A 24,141-nucleotide genomic window follows, 5' to 3' on the forward strand; every position below is an offset into this window, starting at 1 on the left:
CAAGACATATATACACCGTGATTCCGAAGTGATGTACTGAAAACAGTAAGCGGCCAATCACGGAAGGAAATGAAGGTTCAAGGTTATACGGTATTGTTTGTGTGAGGTAGTGTATCTAAACGCCGTTAGGAGCGCTGGTGGCGTAGTCTCTCAAGATGGCGACATCGAAGCAAGAGATAGCACTTCGCGTGTTGGAATTTGCTCGTACAGGGTCTATGGTGAGAGTGTAGCGATTTCTTCTTTGAGGATACATCAAAGATACAGTGTATCTGCCTCCTATGCCCCAAAACCTTGACGAACTGAAGCAGCGCACCTCTGAAGCAGTGCTGAGGATATGCTGAGACGTGTCTGGGCAGAACGTGAGTACCGTCGTGATGTCTGCCGTGGCACCATTGGCCCCTACATTGAGCACTTGTAATGATGAGGTAAGAAACGTGGATAATTGTATTCATTTCATGTCAATATGGTTGGGGTGTGTCATTTCATTTCGGTATAAATAAGATTTTATCTTGCACTATTGCTTCTGAATCACCCTGTATTTACATATAAACGAAAAATACAATTTCAAGGCTTGCAGTACGTTTGTGTAAATACATGGGTATCACCTGCGCGGGAACGTTAGGAGAGAAGCGTTTAGTCAAGGGTGAATCTCGGTGAAACGGGGAGTAGTGATTTGCCGGTGAAACAGAGCCATAATTGTGGGTGCCTAGCGAGAAAAAACGCAGATAGGAGCAGACTGGAGTGGATTGCGGTCGCTCTGATTGTAGTGCGCGCGTTAGAGTTTTGGCAAACCACTTCGTTCCTCAGTTGATGGTAATGACACCGTGGCGTCGCTGGAAGCAAATGCGGCAGTAACTTACCCCTGCGATTACCTCTGGCTGCCACAAAGAATACATGCCGTTGACAATGGTTGACCACTTTAAACGTCCACCGTATGCAGAATCGGCGGGTGTGAGCTTGCACACAGTGTAAAGACTTGAATTTTGGGAATTATGCGTGATTTTTTTTCCGTATAGACGTGAAAAATTGCAACTTTTATTAATCCAAATCCCATTAAGTTTATACATATTTATAGGTGTGTTTCACCTGCTTCAAAAACTGTTGCATCCCTTACAGACCAAACACTCACTTTTGTGAGGGTTTTTTCATATGGCTTCATTCCAGGTGAAATTCCTTAGGTGGAGTTTGGCCCGGTCTCGCATGACTGTGACAGTTCAGAGAACAGCTGTGATTTTTGTAGCGATTTTTTGTTCGCCTGTATTGGTTGCATTGTTCACTTTGGAGAGTCGTGTCAGTGTTTGTGGTTGCCTATTGTATTCGGTAATTGTTGACACTAATTCCTATTTTATCAAACAATCTTGTTTTTTTTTCAGAACGTCTGAGAAACAGTCTGTTGTAGTGTTTGTGGCATTGATATTTGGGTTTCGAAGTAATTTAGGTCCCCTTCTTAGTCAATAAGTTTTTACCCTCACAAACGTGAGTAATAGGACTTAACGCCATCTGCAGTCTGCTAATTTCATTGTGCCTTCTCATTGTAAAAATTGAAAAAAAAATGAAAATATTGCTGGAAGTGAGGATTTAATTCTGGATTTCTTCGATGGACAAGAGCAAAAGTGCTTAAAATGTAATGTGTACTTGTGTCTTAATAAGGACGTTAACTGCTTTCTAAAATTGTACACAGATGATCAATAAAGTTGCGCTTGTTGAGGTTTTGCATTTGGTACACGATTTGCAACTTTTTCCTTGTTCTTAGTAATTGTTTCAAATTTTTAAATTACGGTAGACAAACTTTTACATCTTTGGTATGTTTTGAATCGCATATATAACAAAATGCAAGAATGATAGTATTTTTTTACATTCACATTCACAACCCTCACCCCTTTGTGAGTATCAGTTTCAGGTTGCGTTGAGACCTAACCCTCACACTTATGAGCATATATATGTATATATATATATATATATACATGAGAAAATTTTGAAACCCAGGTAATTCTATTATTTAAATGATATTGTTGTAGAAAATTGAATTGCATAAACAGAAAGTTCATCAATACATTCTCGGGTCTGTAAGGGATTGTGACTTGAAGTAGCTGCTCCTGATTGAGGCCAGTTCTTGTAAGCTTACGGAACGCAAGCGGGCGGGCAGAGGATACAAACACAGACATTCGTGATTTAAAACAAACGTGCAGTTCGTGCAGATGTAACGAACATTACGTGGTGGATATTTCCTTGCAAACGACAAATTAAATTGGTCCGCAAACATGGCGGCTGTGCGCATCCTGACATCACATGAAAGCTACCTATAAATCTCCCGACTCAAATTTTTCACAGTCTAGGTTTTATTTGTATGAAGGAAAGAAAAGAAAGCTGCCTGGAAAATAAAACAGAATTCTCTCAATCCGTTTACTTTGTTGGTGTCCTTTGCAGAACAATCTATCTGACAGACGGAAAATTATTGTTCCCAGTTCCAAAACACGTCCCAAGCACAAAATCTTTCATTGCCAGAGAGCGAAAACTTCAATTCTTTCTACCTCTCCGGTGTGGAGAGCGTGCAACTTTTTCAACACAATTTCATGTGTAAATAACACAATTGATATTTTTGCAATGTGTTTATACAATTTTAAAAATACTATTAGTGTTACACTAAATCTATTGTAGAAATATTAAATAATTAGAGCACAATAATTGGGCTCAGCCTGTTGAGCTCTATCAATAAATATATAAAGATATCTTGAAATTGATTACTTAAATTTGAGTTTGAAATTCTTATACAATTAACAATTTTTCGTAGATTAGTATATCCCATAACATTTCTGACTTGTGTTTGAGATGTATTTCGAGTCTGAGCAAGTGAAATTACAATATAAATTTTTCACCTTTAATTATTTTAAATATATTGTATACCATTTACATGAATTGAATTAGAATATTTGGATACATTGCAATCACATAGACCCTCTATATTGTTAATATACTTGTGTGTGTATGTATGTGGGTGGTGAGAGCTGGTGATAAGTAAGGCTGAAATAGGTAAAGCATCTGCTTGAACCCCTGAATTGTTTTTTAAAGTTCGCCTTGAAAACCGGAAATTACCCTTTAATTTTAGCATGGTCCTAGAATGGCCATCCTAAAACGTCTGTCGAACGAAATGTTCCACAAAAGGAATGCAATACTACAAGTTATTGTGGTTTTTGAACCATACATTGCATAAAATTGTTTTTGAACAAAAAGCAGACACATATTTCTTAAATGTTAAAACTTTGAATCACAAGGTTTCAATAGTAAACAGGATCTGCCATTGCACTGAATATGCATGCCTGTGTCATATTTAGAAAACAAATAGAATATTATAATTTTAATTATGATATTAAGTATGCGTAAACGTACTTTGAAAAGGTTTGATGAAAAAAGAAACACTTTGAAATTGCCGCATTGTACAAATTTGTTTGGAACAAAATTACATTACACCACGAAAATACCCGAACGTGAAAATCGAGGAATTTCTTGCCTGCAAGGTTGAGGAGCCAATTATCATTAATATAAGGTTTATGATGTACATGTATTTTAACACCTTGTTCATGCAGTTTAAATTAACAATTACTAAAAATTTAGAAACTTTTTAAGATTTAATGATTTTTCAGCAGTGTCATGCTGAAGTACAATGAATAAATGTTGTAATGACAATAATGGGATAACTCAGATGTTCCAATCTAATTGGAAGCAGAACACAGCGTCAATTGACTGTCTACATACTGCCCCTCTCTTCAACTCTCGCGACACAAGCACAGAGCATAAATAAAACAAGCGACTAACGGAACAAGAACAGTCATAAAAATGCCCTCGTTACGTGTTTAACCGTCCCGAAACATGAGAAGTTTCAAGTTAAAGACCATTTCTCAAATGGTAATAGATTTCCTTGCAAAGAAATAGGAAGAAGCATACAGGCTAAGGACTCCCTTATTTGTTGATGACGTAGGCGCTACCCGGATCCATCCATCTTCAGCAGAAAAGTCGTCGCGCAACAAAGACACACTTATGTGTCTCTTATACTGGCAACGCTCGGCTGAACATAAAGTTGACAGTTAAAAGAGGAAAGGACGAGCTATCTAATAAAATGTCATGAAGTTTTTTTCTCTCTCTCTCTCTGTTTTATTCTCGCTTTCTCTCTCTCCATTTTCCGAAACACTGAATTCAATACATGAAGCACTCTGTCATTTGGCAAGTAGACCGTAGACACTTTTTACTTTATTTTCTCAATAAAACCGCTCGTAACGCAGGAACATTGGCGACCGCAGGTTAAAGTGTGCTTATTGCCTTCGTTTTGTCTTAAAGTTGATCTGGCGAAATCAAGATTGAACTGCCATTTTTCTTCTCCTCTACTCAGTAACATTTACCATGTAATCCTTATGCGTTTCGTCTAACAAGTGCTTTGTTCATTGGCGTATTATCAAGCCAATAGGTATCAGTTTCATTTCGGAGCGAGTGCAATCTATCTCTGTCGCTCTTCGTGGCGTAGTGGTCACTGTAACGTGATACGAAGCCCTTGGGGAAAGTTTGATGTACAGTCACTAGCAAGAAAAATGCAACACCTGTATTGCGTGACGCTCGTTTATGTTGCCTAACTCTAAGGATATGAGGGTTTTCATCGCCATAGAGTTCGGCAACACGCATTGCAGTGAAGCCAGTATTTCAGGATATGTCGTGCCCCATTTTTATTGCTGCTGACTGTACGTTTGTATTTGTCTCATCATCCATTTCAGCAGATCAGCATTCACCGTCATCTTTGCAATTGTTGAGAGAGGCAGAAAAACTAACGTAATAATCAAAACAATCTCGAGATCAGACATTTGAGAATAAGTGGGAATATAATCAAAGTGTCCATCAGCTATTCATTGATTTTAAAAAAGCATATGGTTAGGTCAAAAGAGATAAATTAACCTAAGAACATTGTTAATATGATAAAAGTATGAACCAGTGAAACAGAAAGCAAAATTCGTGTGGGTATTAATGTGTCTCACAAATTTACCTAAGTACTATTCATGATGGGTTTAAACAAGGAGATGCATTATCTCCATTGCTCTTTAGTGTTTCCTTAGAATATGCTGTTAGGAAGGTAAAAGAAACTAACGAAGGACTAAAACTAAGCGGTGTGACTCAGCTGTTAGCATATGCAGATGATGCACACTTATTAGGGGATGATGTAAATACGATTAAGAATAATGCAAAAATATGTTTCAAAGCAGTTAAAGCGATAGGTTTGGAAGTTAGCAAAGAGAAAACTAAATATATGCTTACAGGTCGAAACCAAGTGTTAGGTAATAATAAAAATAATATTTATTGATAACAGTTCGTTTGAATCAGTTTCCAAATGAAAGTACTTAGGAGTAATAATAACAAATGAAAATAATATTAAAGAGGAAATGAAAGGCAGGCTTAATTCAGGAGATGCATGTTACGTTCCTCTTCATAAACTTTTGACTTCTCGTTTAATATCTAAGAAACTAAACATTAAAATATACAAAAGAGTAATATTTCTTGTAGTATTATATTGATGCGAAACTTGGTCCCTTACATTGAAAGAAGTACATAAATTGAGAGTATTTGAAAATAAGATCCTTAGGAAAATATTTGGACCTAAAAGGGACGAGGAGACAGGTGAGCGGAGAAGGTAACATAATTTAGAACTACATTATTTGTATTCATGTCCAGATATTATTAGAATGATTAAATCATGAAATCTTAGGTTTACAGGCCATGTGGCACGAATGGGAGAGGAAAGTGGAGTTTACAGGATTGTTGTCGGGAAACCTGATGGTAAGAGATCTGTATGAAGTCCAAGACGAAGATGGTGGGATATAAGTCAACTTATGCACAGAAAGGGCTAATCTAGACTGGACCTACAGTTTAAAGTTGGACCGAAGCCACTATGTGAATCCATAGAACGGCTATCGAACCGTGACCCACTTTATTAATTATCCCACTGTTTATTGTATCAAGAAATCAAATTAAGTATTGATAATTTGGAATCGCTGTGATAGCAATAATTCATTCTTACGCTATGAATTGCACATCCACCCCAATTACATAATGCAGTTTCATATAAGATGCCCAGCATATACAATGAAAATATAATTTCTATGTACATTTTTCGAATTTTAGTGTTTTCCCATTTTATATTTGAAAAATACTTTCTTATCATTAAAATAGTGACATTAATCACTGAAAAATGATCTTTCATGCATTTGAATATTACTTTTTTCCAAATAAACCCCGAAGCTGGTACTAAAATTGATGAAACAGGTGCACCTTGTTAATTGCTTTAGGGGTGTTAGTTGTCGCCTATGAAACTGCTGTAAAAGAGGTGTATTAACGGTAAATGTGAGGGCGAAATTAAGGATCTATGAAGTGAATTCCTTGTATTTTTCATATTTGTTCCAAGTTAATATTGAATTGTTACTTTTTTTAATCACAGCTATACTTCTAAAATTATCAGAAATGTTCGCAGTAAGGAAAAACAACAAGTTTTAAATTGTTGAAATTTAAGAATGGTGGCGTTATATGCGAGACTGCGAAAACCTGTTACTAAAATTATACATGCACGAATTGTTATTAAATTAGACCCATTGTAAGTGTTATACTCCACAAATATATTATTTTAGAATTCGAATTTTGAATTTTACTTCTTCATGTGGAATATATACATTCAGTAGTGTCCACATTTTTCATTACAAGGCAAAATGTAATTTTTTACAAAATTACTATAATTTACAATCTAAGTATTCACTCAATTTACAATATTCCTGTTCTAATAATATTTTTTGAGTTTGTTTTTAACTTTTTCATGTTCCTTTTTGCTTCTATTATGTTTGAGAGTTGAATATTTTCATTCATAATGGAGACAGAGCAGGCGCGGATCCAAGGGAGGGGCGAAAAGGACGATCGCCCCTCCCAACTGCCAGGCTTTTGGATATATTATTATGCCAAATATTTTTAAAGACCCAAATATTTTGTCCTTTATTACAAGGCTATAGAATATTAAAGTACACTTTATGCTGAATATAGCCTAATCAGAATTGGGCCTACAGTTTAAGTTTGGATCCTATTCATTTTGTAATATGCCTCTCAATAAGGAATCGAACCCTTGACCCTTGAGATAATAGGTTTTTGTATTCTCTGCTTATTCATTTTACTCCTCATAACTGAGCGTTCAGTTTACTGTGCCAAGGGGAGGAATTACGATAAAGACCAGTAGCAGTGATTAGGGGGGCAATTGGGCCCCCTTTTTGCCGCCGCACCCTGGCCTCTTAATGTTAAGCCTTGTGTACGAAGAAAAGGTAAACTGCCGTGGTCGCCCCAGTTTTGGCACCTAATCTCCGCTACCGATAAGGACACAATAATAACCATATACTGGGTGATTTTTTTAACCTGAATCATTTGAATATCTTGAAAAGAAATCATCCTACAAAAAAATGTTCCAAATAAAAAGTTGATAGTTTGGAGGGGGAAGTTTAGTGGTGCAACAAAAGAACACCCCCTTTCCCTCTTGTAGGTGGGGCGGGGGGCAACTTTGAAATTTCAAATAGAAACCACTATTTTTTATTACAGATTCGGATTTTACGGAAAAAAAATACATAAGTTGTGTCTGAAACATTTTTTTCGATTCGTGATAGATGGCGCTATAATCGACAAATTTTCATGAGCTGACATGAGGATCATGGGCCACAGCAGCTAACACATTAATTTCATTTTCTTCTCTGGTAACTATTCTTCGACGGGTCCTTTGTTTAGGTTTAACACTTCCTTCAGTAGTAAATTGATTGACTGTACGTTGAAACGAAGCGAAAGAACGCACCCTGTCTGAAACACGCTGAGCATAAACAACGACAGCTTGACAGAGATTCCTTCCAGATTCTCCATACACGAGAACCATTTCAATTTTCTCTTCTACAGTTAATACATCCATTGATATTAAAAAGTATCAACAGCTTAGTCAAATTAATCGCTCGGACCATTCTTGTGATCTAAAAAACAATGATTTAACAGGAAAAGTCTAAAAAGGAACTGTTTCTTGACATTGTTTTATTTTTTTATTTTTTTCTGTTGTAGCTTTCTTAAGCATCTTTCACACAACAATAAAAAAAATTAAACAAATATCGAATCTAACTTTTAAATGTTGTAAATAGGCGAATTACCAGCTTAATGAAATCTCAAAAGATTTGTCAAGAATTAGTACAAAGTTCATGCATGAGAATGTTTTATTTTTTGACTTTAAATGAATTGCGAAATGAAATACATTGGTTTTAAAGTGTAAACATTCAAGAAATGAAATTTGTCGATTATAGCACCATCTATCACGAATCGAAAAAAATGTTTCAGACACAACTTATGTATTTTTTTCCGTAAAATCCGAATCTGTAATAAAAAATAGGGGTTTCTATTTGAAATTTCAAAGTTGCCCCCCGCCCCACCTACAAGAGGGGAAGGGGGTGTTCTTTTGTTGCACCACTAAACTTCCCCCTCCAAACTATTAACTTTTTATTTGGACCATTTTTTTGTAGGATGATTTTTTTTCAAGATATTCAAATGATTCAGGTTAAAAATTACCCAGTATTCCAGCCCAAGACCCTATTTTTGCAAAATAGATTCTCTAGAGTATGAAACTCCTCAGCTTGATTCCTGTTTACAGTGTGATATATTGTTTATATGAGACAGTGTAGCTTTGAATTGACTCTCGGTGATATGATGTACCTGACTGAAATTCGGCACTCCCAGCTGAAAATGCTGGATCCGCCACTTAGGCAGAAGTAAGATTTTGCATTTCATTATTTCCTAAACAACGTTTTACATGCTGCTCTAGCTTTTATACATTGTAAATATCCTATATATAGTACTTTGCCTTCGTATGTTAAATAAATTCCATCCAAGTGTGCTGGAGCAATCCCGTAAAAGATTTGACGGTCTGTTTTGCATTTTTTTCCCTGCTGGCTATTTAAAGGAACCCGACCACGCTTGCCCTTTTTTTGTAATTGTTCGTTTCTGAATGGGTCAAAGGCCATTAAACCATGCAACGTTGGAGCCATGCATGCTCGCCATATCGATCACATAGTCAGCGGAATGCAAAAATTTTGCGGAAATGGAAGGGGGTTGGATGTAAAATCCATTACGGTGATGAAAGAAATGAGGATTACATCCACATATGGCAGGTCGCTGTGGTTTTACATAACCTGCGCGGGTTCGTTATGGTACCCGTATGAAAATGCACCACGTGAGAGTTATGCAACCCATCATGGTAGAAATGTTAATGTTGAACATGCAGCAATTTAATAATTGAAGTTTTAGTCATTCTTTATTAGAGCGTTCAACAGGTCCTATGTTAGTGTCCAGTGAAATTATTAGCGTATGCAGGAAAATTGTTAGAAAAGGATAGAATAGTTTGTTGAAATACAGGGTGTCTCAAAAGTAATGGCGCAAACTGACACAAGTGAAAGAACACGATAATAGAAGCAAAAAAGCCTCAGTAATCATGGGTCTCCAAACGAGCCGTTTTCGAGATAATCGCGAATGTTTGATTACAAGCCGCCACTGACTCCATTGTTTGTAAACGTCGTTCTAGTTGGTAAAATGCTAATAATGTGTGCGAATGTGTGGTTAGAAGCCGTCAGTGATTGCATTTTGTAAACACCGAGTTCTTTACACCTTGCGCGTTCCGAGGTTTGCTCTTTGTTTACAAAACAGAACATTTCCGAGAGGTGGCGTTGTAATTAAACCTGATGGATACAATCAGTACACAGTCTAATCGTACTGTGGGAGTCACGCCAGTTGTGTTGTACTGGGTAGCGAAAATGGAGCCTTACAGCAACGAAGAATATATATTTTACCAACTAGGACTTCATTGTTTGTAAACGTCGTCCTAGTGTGATTAGACTATGTACTGATTGTATCCATACAACGCCACCTCTCGGAAATGTTCTGTTTTGTGAACAAAGAGCAAACCTCGGACCGCGCAAGGAGTAAAGCACTCGGTGTTTACAAAATGCAATAAATGACAGATTGTAACCACACATTCGCACATATTATTAGCATTCTACCAACTAGGACGACGTTTACAAACAATGAAGTCAGTGGCGGCTTGTAATCACACATTCGCGATTATGTCGAAAACGGCTCGTTTCCAGACCTATGTTTACTGAGACTTTTTTGCTTCTATTATCGTGTACTTTCACCTGTGTCAGTTTGCGCTATTACGTATGAGACACCCTGTATATTGCTTTTATTGTACAGTCACCGGCAATATAATGGGACCCCTATATCCTGAAACACTTGCTTCCCTGCAAAGCGTTATGTGGGTTGCCTAACTCTATTGAGATATGTGTATTCTAATAGTAAATTGTCAGTGGCAACTTCTACCACCGCCGTAGAGTTAGGCAACACACGTAACACCTCTCAGGGAAAGGAGCATTTTTAATTCCGGTGCCTGTACCTCTAAATACCACATGTAATATAAGCATTTCAGGTGAAATTTGATTAACTTATGGGTGTTATCTTATCTTATAGTTACAACAGTGGTATGAAGGTGTGGTGGTTGGGTGTGTGTGTGAGGAGTGGGGGTGTCTACTATTATTTCCGCCGCTCTGCCTTGTTGTTGACTAAAATAGACTCATTCCTATAACTATTTTCTTCTCTTAGCCGCACTTTTCTGTAACGTTTGGTCAATGGCGACAATGAAGATAGGTAATGATTACCAGCCAACCAGGAAGAGAAAATCCATTGGTTGCTTCGTAGAATTTTCAACCCAAAGCGGGCAATGCAATCAGCTGCTTGCTGCGTAATCCTGGCCCTGCGTTGCCTAGATATGACATTCTACAACACATAGTCCTCACATTTATTCAGTGCAATGTGTTTGCTTAATCACGAGAGGGGGACCGTATACAGCGATAGTAGGGGCGTAAAATGTAACGTTCTACAGAGCATTCCCTGACATTTGCTACGAGAATGGGCGGCATATGAAAGGTGCTGGAAGACAACCAATCTTCGAAGACGACGTGAATCAAGTGAGAGACGCTTTTACGAAAAACACGGGTAAATCGACTCCCCGCTCATGTTGTAAATGAGCCAATCCATGACAAAGTGATCCTACTTCTCAAAAAGTAAAATTAGTCCAAATACTATTTAAACAACATTAAACTTATGATTTAGTTTAAGCTTAGTACGGGACACTACATGCAAGTTACTAATTTGTTATGTCCAGGTCCTCGAATGGTTTTAAGAATACAGATTAACAAAGATAGGTGGAAAATGTGATAAAGGTTGTCTTTTTACGAATTGAGTGTATAAGCAATGATCAATAAATTTGTAATTTTCACAAATATATTTGGTTATTATCAAACTTTATGATTTGAGGAGGTTCCTTTCTATTTTGATATTGTTCAGTTAAAGTAATAAAAGTGAGTAATGTGGTAGTCAATGAGGTATTCACATAGGTCACACCCGGAACGTTTTTTTAAAAAATTAATAACGGTGAAAATTAATTCTTTTTCGCTGGAATAAAAGACAGGAGATGGAAGGTTACAATCTACATTACCCCCCGCCCAAAAAAATATGATGGATAAAGAAGTTGTAAATATTCACAGAGTTTTGAAGTTATACGGTGGTAGGTGAAGCTTTACCGCCATATGAGTCACACCCGGAACTCCCGTTATTCTTGAATTGCTCCAAAACAATGTTGTCCACAGAGGTCATTCTTCAGGACAGTAACAATGTCATCATTCTGAAACTATATAATGATGATATGGATGAGCTCAATGTCTTTGTTCAAAAATTTCTAGATTTGATTGTCACACCAGGAACACATGAATTGACACAAATAGAACTGTTCAACATGCTTTATTAAACACAACAAACTAAATATGATTACTGTACTTAGTTCTTGTCTACTAATGCTTAAAATGAGCTCAATAATTTATAACCACCCTGTATATATACACACACACACATTTGTGTATCTGCCTTCTGTATCTGGAGGTTCATCTTTGTTGAGGGCATCAATTTATTAAATAAATAAATAAACAAACTGCATCATTTCAGAAGTTTATACAATGAATAACAAAAGGGATATTATTTTGCCAGTGGCTGTACCAAATGGCATAACATGGTTTAACATATTTACCTTCCTGTGTGTAGAGACGTCCGCAGCGAAACTGCACAAGAGAACAGAGACCAGTGCGTGCTTTTACGCGCTCGCCCAGTTTGACCCATTCCTCCATCTCAAAATAGTTCCCAGCAGAACGAGATAACCCAAACTATGTTTGCAAGTGGATTTGGGGAGGCAGCGTTTCCGTCTCATAAAATATGTAGTTATGTCTCACGGGTGGATCATCCATGTGCGTATGAACCCACGTATGGGCCCGTGGCGCCTCTAATGAAAGCGCCCACGTGGAATGCAATAGGTAATGCGGTCTGCGCAACTACTGTTGCCGCCATGACACGTGGTGTAGGAGTTTGTACTGTTTCCCCATTCCAGGCAAAGGTTTTCCGCCACATGTTTCCATTAACAACTTGCTTTAGTTTACCTGTTATGGGTAATGTATGACTCGTTAGTTGCTGACCTAAAAAATCTTTAAAAATGACATATTTAATGACCTTAAAATTATTAAAATATGACCTACAAATTCCATAAAATGACCTAAAAATAATTTTCGATATTGATCTGATAGTATTTTTCTCATAAATTACAAACGAGTAGTTGATGTGTATGTTTGTTCCGGAATGACTCTCTAACGCCCCGAGCAATTTCAACCAAACTTGGTACACATACCAATTACAATCTGAAAAGAAATACTTTAGGGTAAGACACCCCTGGCACCCCTTGCGGGGGCGGGGAAGGGGTGCCATGTAAAAATAATAAAATACGACCAATATTAGTGTGGAAACCGTAATTTTCGGGGTCGCTAAGATGAATAGTAACACTCCCAATGCCGTTCAACTACAAGTTCATCACCTATCGGCATGGGGGGGGGGTGAAAAACAAAATGTCAAAAATGACCTACATTAGTGTCGAATCCATAGTTTTCGGAGTCGCTAAGCTAATTGGTGACAATCACCATGAGATTTACCTGTGAAAAAATTATTTACATTTTACACTATAGTTAGAATTAATTATTTTCCTGTCTAATAGAAGATTGGGATAAATAAATACCCGGGCAACGCCGGGTAATAGCTAGTAAGTTATAGAAATACAATGTTAGTTGGTTTTAACTAGCTCTTTATTTTTACTTCAAGGTTATAGAAAATGCGCCAAAAAGGTTTTTCTGTATGTTATTCACCTCCTTCCAGATACAGTAGTACAGCATCTGAAAACATCAGATTTTATATGTATGTACGTATGTATATATATATATTTCATGTTGTGACAAATTTTATTTTAAAACCATATATTCAACAAATAGTGGTCAGCAAGTAAACTCAAAGTGGGCTTCATTTAAAATACATATATTACTGAAGGAAAAATAAATTTACCAAAATTAATTATTCAATCCATTGCCAAATATTTCAGTTAAAATAATATTGTGCTTTTGCATTGACAATATTTTTATTACTGGCGCATTTGCTAAAAATACCATTTTCGGATATTTAAGTATGTGAGCTATGTTAGTTAGCAAATGCATGTAAAATTCAAGAAACAGCAGATAAATAGCAACCTAAGGAGGGGAAAGGCAACTTTCTGAAAATTCAGAGAAATATCGAAGCGGTCGGTTCATCTGTTGATTTGGTGGACAGTTGATATCTGTCAGATAGTTTGAAGTAGGATTTGTGGTCCGAGCGGTGGTAAACTTCTGTAAAAATGAGAAATTATTGAACAAAAACAAGAAACACTGAAAACTGCCAAAAAGGCCGAGAAACTTTACAAATTTTGTATATATCTAAAAACAGCAAAGTAAACAACGTTACTTAATAGTATCAATTGTTCTGGTTTGAAATTCTGAACCATCGAAGAAAACAATTTCATTCAATATGTATGCAACTACCTAGGTATATAGCATAGACTCGCCCAGGATGATGAGGCGCGATGTAGAATACATGTTGCTAAATTGGACTGAGTCTATTCTTGCGTTCAAAAGTAAGTTTAAAGACATTCCAACACATTTATCACTTCCAGGCGATTCACAAAGCACTTCTTCAACATTATTTAGTGAAGTGGATGTAGATTCAGCATCACTTGAGACTTCAGTACCGGGAAGAAGGTTCACAATAACGTCACCGCACTGCGAAGAACTAAGGAGTTTCCACAATTCTCGCGAGTCACTGTGCGAACTTTTTGGTCGTTTATATTGTTTATACATATCGATGGATACCAAACGACACTAAAAAAATATAAAAAATCTCCAACACCGCCATCAAAATCTACCATTCACATGCACGATAATTCACACCTGAATTGTCTCGCTGTTCTTACCAACAAAACATTTTACAATAGTTCAGCTCATTGTCGTTCGAATTCAGAAATCCAAACGTGCCGCAGTAAACAATGGGAAGGCGGACTGACAGGGGTGCCCATCGCCCCCAAGGCCAATGGCGCAATTCCCACCAAAATCATTTCATGCGCCCCCCACCAAATTATATAGTAATCCCCACAATAATATAATACGGTTCCGCTTTCAAAGAACTCACCCCCTTCACCGTTTACTTGGGGTAAATATAATTATTCTAGTAACCCTCTAACAATAATTACGTGGATTTTCTCTTCAGTGCAAATTTAACTTTTTAAAGTAAAATTTTCCTGTGACCAAGAAGTTAGAAATGAAGATTGTATTTTTGTTCCAAATGGTGCACCTGCTTTAAATTAAGCAGTATACCAACACTAAGCATAAAGTGATGTTATTAATGGATAAGGAGAATATTTCTTATGTTTTGTAATGCAGCTATAGTATACAACTTTACATTCACCTCAGTAAAGTGCCAAACACGTAATCTTGTAACACATTATTCCGAGCGATGCGAGCAAGAAAAGTTTTACATCAATCTCTTTGCAGGCTTTCAAGAATATTAATTTAATGGGTTTTTGGATTGATTTGGTGTTTTAAGTCCACTTTATGCACAGTTAGGCTAATCGGGACTGGACCTACAGTTTAAAGTGGAATCCGAACCACTATGTGCCTCCACCGGGTATCGAACCCGGTACCCCTTGATTACAAGGAGAGGACGTAACCACTGCGCCATTGGGGAGGCCTAATTTAATGGGGTGCCAATACTTTCTTAGGCTCGCGATATAATTAGTCTCATTTGGCACGTTCAGGGTCGAAACGTCGCTACATACAGTCTCCAAAATTTAATGTTCGAACTCTCTCTCCACTACAGAAATCCCTTGAAAACCTAAGACTTAATCTGAGTCTAAACGCATCCTATCTCCCCGTTTAAATTTATACTCAATCCTACCACCATAATTTCCAAGCCAATTTTAGACTTACTGTTGATATTGAAGAGTGGATATTGCCTCCTCCAAAACACTAATTCTCAGTCTCCACACAAGAATTTCCGCGACAATAGTAATACACAAGAATTGGATACCCCCCTCAATTTAATGCTCAATCCCCATCTAAGTAATATACCCGCCATAATCTAAGACCTAGATTTGGATACTGTCCCCCCCAAACGTAAAATTTAGAATCCCTCCCAGAACCCACGTGTAAAATATGGCCTAATTTTTGGGGTGGATATTTCCCCCCCCCTTCGATAATACCCTTAACCACACTATTTTCTTCATCTAATGGATTAAATATGGTGCATTTAAGGTAACAAAGTTTGTATTTTGGAAAAATATGTTATATTATTTGAAGGGAAAAGTCGCCCCCAAAAATCTAGATGGCGCAGCATGCGCCATAATCCCTCACCCTGTGGGCACACTGCCGGACTGGTACTGTGTATACATGTCGGCCTAACCTTTATCTGCATTAGTTGCTTACAACGAAACAAGAATTTTCTTTAGTTAGTTTCTAATTGATCACAGAAAACAAAATACATGTTCATAGAACATGCATCTGAGATACGACTTTTCTTCTCTTTTAAATCATAGGTGCCCTCATATTTTATTTTCAAGAATTCGAGTTTATTTTCAAGGCATTCACTCTTAATGATGCGTGTGTTCGGAATGCTGTTCTTTTCTCTGTGATGCATGTGAATAATAATTCAAATTATTATTAAAAATAGTGTCGCAGATCATTGACTTTGATAAGTTGGCTATTTTTAATTTTGCACACAATTTTTCATAATATTTCAAGAGCTCAAAGGGGGAGGGGTTAAACCCGGTAACCCCCCTTGCGTACGCCACTGCACAGTCAACTTACTGACACATCTATTTCAGATAGCGCCATCTATCCATCCACAAGAGAAAATTGTTAATCCATCCCCCAAATAACATTTCTTGTGTGATGCAAGTGGATATTGAAATCACTGCCAAGTTGCAGCCGTTGGTGCAGGTAGCTCTTAGTGGAAAGCCCCACAACGTCGTCAACGTCTCTACCATCTGTGAGGGCCTCTTTTCTTTCTTTACAGTTGGAGAGGGGCACAAGGCTATTTGCACCGTACAGCCTTGCACCGGAGAACCAACAAAACAAGCAGCATGAAACAGTTCTCGGAATTAGTGAGAAATGCCTCAGGCTAGTGTAGAAAGTTCGAAACCTTTGAAAACATGGATATTTCTTTTTGCTTCATCCTCATCGTCACGATTAACCTAGAGGGTTATAAAGCAGTGGCGTATTCTGAAACTTTGATTTGGTTTATCGCAATAATTCTTATTCATTGCATATGTTTATTATACATCACATCTAGATTAATTGGAAGAAACCGCCAAAGTAAAATAAAGACAGAAGTCCGACAGCTTCAAATTTTCAATCAATTTTCCAAAAATTGCACCTGAATTCCACTTCAATGGAAACCCTGCTTCATGTAGCAACACTGCCTCTGCCAAGCGCGGCACGGAAATTAGGAAAGTAAGAAGCGGTTTTCTCTGAGAACGCAGGGCGTCTGGAAAGGAAACCTGGTCGTCACAAGGGTGCATTGGACAACGATCAGTGGCGTTCATAAACCAATCTTTAAATTCTAAACAATTTACTTTAATTTTGAAGTTTTTAGTAAATAGTTTGCCTAATATATAATGAGCAATTACCTACGTATTGAAACTGAATGTATAAGAAATATATGAAAAAATGGTTTGCCGGCAGTAAACACTGTAACGTTGAGAATACGCCAATGCTATAAAGCGACAAAAAATAGAAAAAAGTGCAAATGGCAACACTGAGTTATCGTGCGCATGCGTAGAAGGTATTTGCAGCGCCACCGTCGCCATCGTTGGTGTCTGGCCATAGTTCGAACTAGCAAATACATTGCGTACCTGGCAAAGCTTTTACTACACCGAGAGATTTGTTTTTAAAATGGAAAACTCTAAACCTTCTAGTTTAGGAATGCCAGGGAGTTAATAAGCAGCTCATCTGACAACTCAACTATAGGGAAATCACAATGCGACAGAGGACAGAATTCCTACAAGTCCGACGAAGTCCACTTATAGGTTGATCGAGTTTGGATCTGCAATTTCGATTGAGATCCAAACTATATCGTGTATCTTCAACGGGAATCGAACCTAGGAGGCCATCATTACAAGACGATATGTTAACCACTTGATTGAGGAGAGGTGAGAGAATCCTGCCTCTATCGATTTAGCAACAACTGCTAATATGGAAGCTGCAACTCCTCTAAAAGTAAAAGGGTTTTGTAGTGACAAAAATGTCAGCCTAATCAAAGTTTTTAGATTTCCAGCTACTATGAGAAGGTGACTGAAGCATACCGGGTGGCCAGAATTAAAGTTACCCAACTCAGAGCCATCTGTAGCCTGTTTGAGGCATCGTAGTAGAACTCTGAAATTAGGTGAATCCACTATGTAGACCATGAAGAAGAGGATGGCGATAAAAAAAAATTTAATAATTGTTGCATTTTCCGCCACCAGGTTGAAATGTGGCGCTGTAATAATTAATATCGTCATGGACCCCTTTCGAAGTCCTTTCGCATGACGATAACCTCGCATTGCAGCTGCAGTATTACTACCGTTCTGATAAAACAACTTCACCAGGAATGCATGTTCTTTCTTATTTAATGGCATGGTGATCACTTTCGAACGTTTGTTCAGCACTAACGTTAAGTGATTTAGCTGGGTTATTAATTAGAATGACATTTGTTAGTGGCTGGAAAATAATCTCTCGTTTATTGCAAGATTGCAAGGTAAAGGCAAATACATAACCAATTGGAGCAGTTTGCGTCATTATTACAACCCATCATGGAAGTACAGCGCCACATATCAACCTGGTGGCGTAAAATTGAACTATTTTTATCGCCATCCCCTTCCCCATGGTCTGCATAGTGGATTCACCAAATTTCAGATTTCTACGATGCCTCAAATAGGCTACAGAGGGCTCTGAGTTGGGTAACTTTAAAATTCTGGTCACCCGGTATATGGCATTTACTTTCTTACGTCACTATTCTTTGCAACTATATTTTTGAGAAAAGGCACAGGAAACGGAGAAGACTGAAGGCTAGAACTGTACTATTTGTATTGTACAACCGCGATCACTTATTGGTTGTATCTAGGCCTACAGCATTGATTTTCAGTGTCTGCTTCAAAACTGAACAAAAGTTATTAGCAATTACAATTTTATTCGAACTATGGAAAGAGTTGCTGTTTCACATAACTATTCTTAAAATTATAAAACAAAGATAGGCCTACATATTCAGACACATCGCCAGAAACATCGCCAATCTATTATTATTATTATTATTATTATTATTATTATTATTATTATTATTATTATTATTATTATTATTAGTATTGTATGCGAAGACTTTCTGGCATATCCACAATAATCCAGTAAAACCTATTTTCCTATTTAATTTTATTACATTTACTGAAATGCATATCTATTCTATTTTGATATGTACTATCACGCACCTCATCCAACAGTTACTTCAATTTTTTAACCATAAAGTTTATATTGTGTATCCCCTAACATAAAACTTTCATTTTTTTTTTAAATTTTAGAAACTCGTCGAACTATTTATTCTTTGAATTAAATGGAAGAATATTAAAAGATGATATTACATTTATGACCTAAAGCATTTTCTTGTATTGGTCTGTTGAAATACTAATTGCATAAACATAGTTTCCGTTATCGGCTATAAAATAAGATTTTTCCCCCACCTACTTTGAAAGACATAATGCAATTTTTCAGGTCGGGGTCGACTGATTGCTTTAATCCCCTTCCTAACGCCAGGTTTTAGAGCTGACGCAAGGCTATTTCTCTTGGAGAAACATGCCATCAGTCTTTGAACTTTCACTACAAAGAAAAACGTCGTACACAGAAATACGATATAGCACTACGTCTAAGTCAATTGTAATGCTTTAATTTAAAGTTTGCCAATAGATGGCAGGACTGTATTGAGATTTATCCTTATATTTCGTTAACACATTAATTTTATTCCTTTAAACTGTGAACAAACTTTTGTAAAGTAAATTTGTGATAAATATATTATACTAAATTCTGTTATACAAAATGTTCAATAATTTGTATAAACAAAATTAATTTTAAAATATATAGTTTTCTGCAATCATTCTCTTGAATTAGATTTATAAGAATAGCTACAGAAAACTAAATTTATCCTCTTTTGAGCTTGTCATAGAATTTTTGTACAGGTACATTGGCAAGCCGCTCTCGTACCTGATAAAGAAATAAGAACAATGGACATCATGTGCAAACCTTGATAATGTATGTTATATTGTTTTTTCAACATAGATACTTTCAGCGTCCGCATTTTTGAGAAAAACAGAAAATGCAAGACACACCGCTTCTCTGCTTAAAAAAAATATTTGACTTAGAAATGAAAGTTAATTAAAAAAAATACACACACTACACATTCAGTCACTCCCTGAATGCTTGGTGGCCGAACACCGTAAGTTGTCGAATTTCGATCTCGCCACCAAAGTTCCCGGTATCGAGTCCTGAGTTGAGCATGAGTGTTCTTCGAGGGCATCCCTTCGTCAATTTCATCCAATCATCATTCATCGTCGAGATTAGCCAAAGATGATGGAAATGAGACCCTGAATAACAAAATACTTAAATGTTTTATGAAGAAATACAAGGTCACGTTATTGCAACATGTTAGTGCTAACCACAATACACATGATGGCCTGTTTCTTATCTCATCATCAGGGAAAATGCTCAATTGGCTCCTACGGGGAGTCGAACCCCGGATTTCCTGAAGACCAGGCAACAGAGGAGCCTAAATGAGCAGTAAAACTAATTATCTACGTTAAGATTAAAGTAAAGTATTGCTTTAGTAATATGATGATTCCATCTTCACTGTTGTTGTAGTTGCAATGCTTGATCTACCTGGAACTTAAAACCTCTATCTTAGAGAGCAATGCTTTTTTGTCAGCCTCTTATTACTCCTACAGAACGTAATTGGCATACTAGTAACTTAAAGGCAGTACTTACTATAAATCGTACTACTGTTTTGATTTCTGAAGACTATATACAAATCTTGGTCACTGTCAGTTACCATGGAAACCCTTATTTGCGCACAGTATTGTTGTCATTCTTCCACTTAAGCCTACTGTTGCCAGTCTTGAGACAGAAAGAGAAAAACAAAGGGATTGTTGAGTCAAAGTCTCGAGACTTCTTTCTTTGGCTCCACCAAAGTTTGCTTCATTATACAGATTTAGTTCGGAGTATGTTACAGTTGGATAAAGTGCATCACAGTGTTGTCATGGCCAATTCGTAGTCGCGAAAAAAGAAAGAAAGTATTTCTTCAGCACTGCTTGAGGTTCCGCTTCGTAGCTTTGACTTGTGTGCAGGGAACAGAAAAAATCACAGGGGGCTATAGGTGTTTTCTACTCTTACGGCGGGCGCTCTATATGCTGGCAAGGGAAGTGGGAAGCGGGAAATACGCAGCAGACCAACCAGAAAACAGAGGTGGCGCCGAGAGTTACGACGTCGAGGGGAGGAACTACTACGTGAACCTCGTCCTACAGGTCGCTGCGTTTCTTATCGCGCTGGATTGGTGGCTTCGCAGCTCCCCACTTCTCTTGCCAGCATGTAGAACGCCCGCCGTACGACTGGAAAAGAGCCATAGGCTAGGCCGAGGATATATAGAGGGATGTGTTACACAGGTGATGTTGAATTTCGCCAAATACGCTATGATTTGATTTGCTACATGAGGTGGTGCATTATCATGATGAAGTCACTACCCATTCCGATGAAGTTGTGGTCGTTTCTTTGCAATGTGCCTCAGTGTCGCCAACATTGACGTGTAGCATTCTGATATAACGGTAGTGTGCGGGGGTACTGCGTGCTGGTACACCATTCCTTTACAGTCAAAGATAGTGGTCACCGTCACCGTCTACAAGTCGTAAAATTCCGCAGTGCGGTGGGGAGTGGAGCGAGACATTAGGGGGTCCTTGACTTCCTGTATTGAAATGTGAAAGGATTTGTTATTTATTTTAGGTTGGCTACCATGCAGTAGTTTTGTTAATAATAACTTGTGTTTAATGTTCCATACCACAAACTACAGATTAAGTTCTCTTTAAATACAAGTTTTCATCCCTAGCTCTATCGCTTCAGTATTACCACAGTTCGCTTCTTCACATAACATTGTTGTCCAAGATGCAATCCGACCGTCATAATTCGATTCTTTGGCAATTATCCGATAAGACTCGAACACCTCTCACTCGTTTATTTCGTTAATTTTAGCATTGATACTTACCTATTCTGCATTGCGGAAAATTCTTTAAGGTGAAGTTATGCCTTTTTCCATAAAATAGTGTCAACTTTTCATATTACGAGTCATTATTTGTCTTCCTTGTTCTGCTTGTGTAACAGACAATATGGCGTGCACTCGTCATGGATCATCGCGCGTCGTGCTTGTGTTTTGTCGATTTGGAGTGGGTATGCAGTGTTTCAACCTTCTTAACCAAAAAATACCTACTTTCGTGTTCATTATGTCATCACAAACCATTGACGAATAGCCACAAAAAGACATTCACGATAGCCCAAAAAACCATTGACGGATAGCCCCAAAAACCATTCACGATAGCCCCACGAACCATTTCCGGCAAAGTTAGGTTCGGTTGGGTTGGGTTAGGTAAGCATAGTAAAAAAAAAAATCTCGTAAAAAAGAGGCACGTTTGGAAACACTGGCGAGACCGCGTGACTTTCGACGCTCGCGCCATCTGCACGTACATAATGGAAACAACGGCTTAATGTTACAGAAAATGCATGTTCCTTACATAAAAAGTGGTTATTTCTTGTTCTGCAGCATTATATGGTGACGTTTTCAGTTTCTGCGAAAGAAAATACCTCAAAGAACTTCGACAATGCTACAGAAACTGATTTCAGTCAGTAGTTTCTCCTGTAAATTTGAAGAAATCCGTTCGGGCGATATCGGACATTTACTGATTCTTTCTAAGCAGAATATTTCGTTACATAATATTGTTATTATGAGCAGTGACTGTTTGATATTCCACTAAAGAATGGCTTATTAAAAGAAAATAATATAATTATTGTATTTTATTTGACATTCACGAATCGTACCTGAAATTACTGTTGTACATGATGGAACATAATGTAACATGTAGTTATTTATTTTTATGTCTGACTGTAAAATATGTCATTGGTAAAATTATACCGCAGTAAAGTATTAAGGAGATACATTTTGGCTGGTAAAGTTTATCACCCGTTGAGACTGAAATCTGTAGCGCCCACATTTATTTCAGACTGGTACCGTTACTGTATAAATTACACAGTTCTACCAAAATCACTGACCGAGGAGTCAAGAGGTGAAACGGATCCTACTAGAAGTCCAACGCGGGTCGAAAACTCTCTAAATGTTCCAAAATTACTATTTACTTTAGGGACCAGTTAACCTAATTTGCCCCAGCTGAATTGTTCTCTCTTCAAACAGCTCTCAAAAGTTACTTATCAAAAGTTTTATACACATATGATTTTGCAAGGCTTTTGTGTGAGAGGAGTTATACAATTGTTAATAACTGCTGTTTGTTTTTCTACCATTCACTGTAGCATCTTAGCAGGCACGTATCTAGAAATATGTTTCGGGGGGAAGGGGGTGTCCGAACCAAGTGTGTCAGGAATAATAATAATAATGTTCAAATTAATTTTTTTTATATTAAATCAAATTAATACTAATTACAATACAAAAATTAATATTATATCATTATTACACGATTAGGTAAAAAGACTGTAGCTATAAAAATAGAGATATAACAGCACATATTCATTACGTAGCTTACCTTTAGTTAAGATCGGAATAATTTACATAAAATCAAGTGCTCTGGCAATGAAATTAATGTCAAATAGATGAGTAATTGAATATTTATCGAATAACAAAACTGATGTTACATGTAGTTCGAGGAAAATAAGTTTCTGATTAAAAAAAAAGGTCAGAGGAAATTAATAACCATCGATTAAGCAACAAATGCTAATATTTTCATTACTTAATTTTAGTACTTAGTAAGTCTTTCGGGGGTCCGGACCCCTTGACCCCTCCTAAATACTTCCTTCCTGTCCCTCAAAACCGTATGGTCCCAATATAATCCTTGTCTTCCAGTAAGTTCAGATGAAAGTAAACAACAAATGCTAAATCGGTATATTTTCATTATTTAATTTTAGTATTGATAAACCCCCTGGACCCCCCTTAATACGTCTTAGCTATCTTATCCAAGGCATACACTTGAACCCCCTCCCATTCTTCCTTCCCTCACGCTATATACGTTCAAAACATTTGCTGGTATTCAGTTCCTTGAGTGTGTTTATATGTGTATATTGAAGACCCTGAATAATCACAAAGCTTTGACATCTCCTTTCACAAGTATACGGTTATTTATTTCGCATTTATTTCGAACACACATATGTATAGATATATATATATATAAATAGAGGAGACCTTTGATAATATATTGCAAGAGGCATATAATTTGTAGATCCGGCATTGCTCGAGACGATCCTTACCAAACTTTTGTTGTCGCATGTATATACGGTATATATAAACATTGTTGAGTACACAATCACGGACGTCCTCAGGGTATTT

The sequence above is a fragment of the Lepisma saccharinum genome, chromosome 22 (assembly GCF_977018435.1).
Source record: "Lepisma saccharinum chromosome 22, izLepSacc3.1, whole genome shotgun sequence".
Lineage (NCBI taxonomy): Eukaryota > Metazoa > Arthropoda > Insecta > Zygentoma > Lepismatidae > Lepisma > Lepisma saccharinum.